The 4,954-nt window shown below is 46.9% G+C and overlaps 1 long non-coding RNA gene across 1 annotated transcript; it reads right to left on the bottom strand.

Annotated features, from left to right (window-relative positions):
* Nucleotides 1–3,744: 3,744 nt before the first annotated feature.
* LOC112819179 (uncharacterized) lies at nucleotides 3,745–4,913 on the bottom strand. The gene is made up of 3 exons (XR_003206777.2): nucleotides 4,835–4,913; nucleotides 4,366–4,407; nucleotides 3,745–4,098 (listed from the first exon to the last, which is right to left on the bottom strand). It is a non-coding gene; the product is annotated as an uncharacterized lncRNA (long non-coding RNA).
* Between the last annotated feature and the right edge of the window lie 41 nt (nucleotides 4,914–4,954).

Below are 4,954 nucleotides of genomic sequence, written 5' to 3'. Positions count from 1 at the left end.
ATGACCTGAGCCGAAGGCAGTCGCTTAACCAACTGAGCCACCCAGGCGCCCTTATTTTTTAAATTTTAAAGACTTTTTTTTTTGAGAGAGAGAGAGTGAGCGAGCGGGGAGGGGCAAGGGAGAGGCTCTCCAGCAGACTCCCCACTGAGCACAGAGCCCTACATGGCACTTGATCCCACGACCCTCAGATCAGGACCCAACCTCCTCAGCCAGCCAGGCACCCCAACTAACTGGAATTTAAAGAAAAACCTAAAAAAATGCCCACTGATCAATTTTTATGTCATGAAAATAGTTATATTGGCATAAGGTCTAGACAAGTAGTTAGGATGTCCCTCTTAATATGATGCAATAGAAAACCCAGGAAGCATTCTTGCCAAAAAATATCACCCGAATTTCTGCAAGCTTTGAGATTCATTTTCCAATTTATAGCAAATACAGGGTTTAGAGAAGCAAGTAAAATGACATCATAAGGAAACAAAGTCAGAATGTGGGCATTCTACAAGTCAAAATGTCTGGTCTGGTCTTTTCAAAGAGTGTATATCATGAAAAAAGTTGAGGGGGTAGGAGGACTGATACAGAACGAAGTGTTGTGCTTACTGAATTTTCAAAAATTGAACACACCCATGTATCTACCAGCTAGGTCAGGAAACAGAACATTGCTGGCACCCTAGAAATTCTTACCATCTTCCATTTATAAATTTTTTTTAAAAAGTTAATTAATTTATTTGAGGAGGAGGAGGGGCAGGGGAAGAGGGAGAGAAATCCTCAAGCCGACTGCTCACTGAGCACGGAGGCTGACACAGGGATCAGTACCAGGACCCTGAGATCATGACCTGAGCCAAAATCAAGAGCCAGCCACTTAAACGACCAAGCCACACAGTTGCCCCCCCCATTATAAGTTTCTAATATTGAACCTTTGCTTTCCTGGGACAATTGGAATTTAGTCACGGTGTACTGTCTTATTGTATATACTGTTGGAATTGGTTTGAGAATGTCGTGATTAACATTTTTGCCTCTCTGTTCATGAGTATGATTGGCCTGATATTTTCCTCTTTTTGTACTTTTGTTGTTGTTCCTATTTCAGTTCAAAGGTTATACGAACCCCAGAGTCAGTTAGGGACATAGTCTCTCGCTGTTCTATGGATGAATTTGTATAATTTTGAGACGATTTGTGTTGAAAGTTCTGTGGAACTCACTGATAAAACTTCAGAGCTGGAAATATTTTTTTCTTTCCTTGAAGTCTTTTCATATGGGAAATTTTAAATGTATACAAAAGAGAGTTTGTATACAATCATGTTATAATAGAGAGAATGGTACTGTGAACCCCCAAGTACTCATCTCCAGCTCCAAAGTATCAACTCGTGATGAACCTTGTTGTTTCTCTTTCCCTTCTACTCCTCCACGGACCGGATTCAATATTAGAAATCATATCCTTTTTTTTTTAAGATTTTATTTATTTATTTGAGAGACAATGAGAGATAGAGAGCACGAGAGGGAAGAGGGTCAGAGGGAGAAGCAGACTCCCCGCTAAGCAGGGAGCCCGATGTGAGACTCGATCCCGGGACTCCAGGATCATGACCCAAGCCGAAGGCAGTCACCTAACCAACTGAGCCATATACTATTGTTTCTAAACACTTTTGTGTGTACTTCTAAAACATAAGGCCCCACCCCCAATAAAAAAAAAAGTCAAACTTAGAGAAAAGTTACAAGACTATTAGAGGGAACTCCCATATACCTTTCATACTTATTTCTCAAAGTCACATTTGTATTCTGTCTGCATCGATGAAACTATATGCACGTGCATGCACACAAATCTTTTTCATTATATATATATATATGATTTTTTGATGTATCACTTGGAAGTTATAAGTATCTAATACTTCACCCTAACTACTTCAGCCCGTATCTCACCAGAACCGAGATTTTCTCCTATCTATCCACAGTATGATGAGCAAGCTCGCCCAATTTGATATTCATACAACAATATAATCTAATATGACCTCTATATTTGCTTCCTATTACTGCTGTAACAAATTACCACAAAGACGGTGCCTTAAAAGCAACAGACATTTATTATCTTACAGTTCTGGAGGTCAGAAGTCCAACATGGGTTTCACTGGGCTAAAATAGAGATATTGGCGGGGCCACATTCCTTTCTGGAGGTTCTGGGGGAGGATCAGTTTTCTCGCCTTTTCCAGTTTCTGGAGTCTGCCCATACTCCTTGACTTGTGGTCTCTTAGCACTCAGCAGGGAGTCGGCTAGAGGATTCTCTCCCTCCCTCTCCCTCTGCTCCTCCCCCTGCTCATAAGCACACTCTGTTTCTCAAATAAATAAATAAATCTTAAAAAAAAAAAAAAAGAAAGGATCTAACATTGGTGCCACTGGATACCAGAAGTAGGAAAAAAATATGGGCTGAAAAGTGTCTGAAGAAATAATGGTCCAAGAAGATGAGTGAACCCCAAACACGATAAGCAGTCACACTAAGGCACATGGCAAACTTGTGAAAACTAAACACAAGAGGAAAAAAAATCTTTAAAAAGAGCCACAGATGGGCACCTGGGTGGCTCAGTCGTTAAGCATCTGCCTTCGGCTCAGGTCAGGATCCCGGGGTCCTGGGATCCAGCCCTGCGTTGGGCTCCCTGCTCAGCAGGGAGGCTGCTTCTCCCTCTGCCTTTCCCCCTGGCTTTTGCTCTCTCTCTCTCTCACTCTGTCTCTCTGAAGTAAATAAATAAAATCTTTAAAAATAAATAAATAAAAAGAGCCAGAGAAACAACCCATTGCTTATTAAGGAACAATGATTTAAGCAAGTGATGGTAGGTTTTGTATCTGACAGCATGGAGGCCAGAAGGAAGTGGCAGGTTTTTCTAATCAACTACAAATCCTGTATCTGGCAAGATGATCCTCAGGAGGATCATTAGGGGCAACAAGGAAATTTTCTGATGAGGAAGAATATGAAAATTTGTTGCCAGCTGACCTACTCTTAAAGAATAGCCAAGGGAAAAGATGCCCAGTTCATCCTTCTCTGTGGTTGGTTTGATGCCCACAGCTACTCCTTCCTGGCTCATCTTCATGTGCTCGACAGAGGCCCCATGGTCTGTGCTCCCGACACCCAAACCACATTTATAAACACTGGGAGTGTCTATAGCTTGGGTCCCTGAGCGATGTGAGGACCGCTGAGTTCCCTCATGGTTTGGCCACAGCTCTGGCGTTCTAGTTAGCGTGGTGCCAACATGTCCACACCACCCACCCCTTCCTCTATCCTGGGGGACTGGAGATGGGGGCTTGGTCAACTCAGAGGTAACATTTCCCTCTGTGACCCAGGAGAGAAGAGACCCAGAGCTTCAGGGGAATTTCTTTTCTTTTTCTTTTTTTACATTTATCATGATTATTTTTTAAGTAAACTCTGTGCCATACATGGGGCTCAAATTCATGACCCCAAGATCAAGAGTTGCATGCTCGGGGTGTCTGGGTGGCTCAGTTGGTTAAGCGTCTGACTTCGGCTCAGGACATGGTCCTGGGGTCCTTGGATGGAGCCCGACGTCCAGCTCCCTGCTCAGTGGGGAGTCTGCTTTTCCCTCTCCCTTTGCCCCTCTCCCCTGCTCCTGATCTCTCTCCCTCTCCCTCCAATAAATGAATAAAACGTTAAAAAAAAAATTCAGTAGCATGCTCTATTCACTGAACCAGCTAGGTGCCCCTGGGGGAATTTCTGCTAAGAGAACTGACCATTCAGAAAAAAAAGCCAAGGAGGGGAAGAGTCCTTTTTATTCAGATCCTCTCAGATCATCCCCAGTGGGTCAGGGGTCAGGACACTTTTCCTGGGAACCCCCACTTCCTGGGAAATGGGGGCCTTTGTTCTGGGTTCAGGGCAGCCTGTAGGGGTCTCCAGAAATCAGTTGGGACCCGACCCTGGGTCCATGTCCCTGAATATCTTCAGAGGGGAGAGCCGGTTCTCCGGCTCAGGCTGCAGCTCCTGACTCCACCTAGAGTCTGGGGTCTCAGGAGGGCCCTGGAAGGAGCAGTTCCCAGGGGAAACTAAGAAGCCATTTCTGCTTTGTGGTCGATCTGGCAGTAAATGTTTGTGTCGGGGTGTCGTAATTCCTGTAAAAGAAGAAGAGGCCTCTGAGCCCCTGTCACCTTCCTGGAACATATCTGGGTGACTTTCAAGTTCGAGGACCACTTGGGCTGCTCTCTGGGAGACTGGCTGTGTGGCAAGTGTCTGCCCCCGGCCCCTCCTTCCTCCCACAATGCCCTGTCCCTCTTGCTCTCTTGTTTCCTGAACCTGAAATCACAGCCAGGGGCAGTTAGGGCGCAGATCTTTGGCCCCCTTGGGCTTCGGGGACCAGAGCAGTCACTGCCCACACTCACCTGGTAGATAGGAATGGCTGTGGTGGGGCTGGGCAGGGAGTCCTAAATAGGAGAGAATGAGTGTTGGTAGTCAGAGGAGGATCATTTCTCTATGGGAGTGACTGGTTCTGTCTCTAGAAATGCCTTCTCCAAGCCTGCTGACCCATTCCCCAGGCCCGACCACTGCCCACTGCACCCATTTCTGTTAGCCCAGGACCCCTGGCTGGTGCTCCCCGAGCCCACCCTGCCCCTATCTGGACTCCAGCGTTCTCCTTTGGCCAGCTCAGGGGAGCAGGGAGAACTCAGGACACGCTGGGGGGTGGTCCTGCCCCTGAAGAGGGTCCACTCCTGGCCAGAACAGGGCTTGCCTTGTCCTGGCTCCTCTCAGGGAAGCAGGGTCTGCTCTGTGCTGCTGAACTGGCTGGTTACCCGCCTTGAGCCTGCACAACCTGGACCCCAGTGGAATGAGTGGTGCAGGGGCCGGGCTTACCGGGGATGCGGAGCTGCTGGCTGGACCATGGCCTGGGGACAGAGACAGGAGTTAGCACCAGGGCTCTGAAGAAGCTTGGGGCCACCCTCCAGGAGGGGACAGGTCCTCAGCTCTCAGAGA

The sequence above is a fragment of the Callorhinus ursinus genome, unplaced genomic scaffold, assembly GCF_003265705.2.
Source record: "Callorhinus ursinus isolate GAN/ISIS: 27379988/994484 unplaced genomic scaffold, GSC_fseal_2.0 scaffold3759, whole genome shotgun sequence".
Classification (NCBI taxonomy): Eukaryota; Metazoa; Chordata; class Mammalia; order Carnivora; family Otariidae; genus Callorhinus; species Callorhinus ursinus.
The sequence above is the reverse complement of the archived record's forward strand: the minus strand, read 5'-3'. Positions and strand labels throughout refer to the sequence as shown.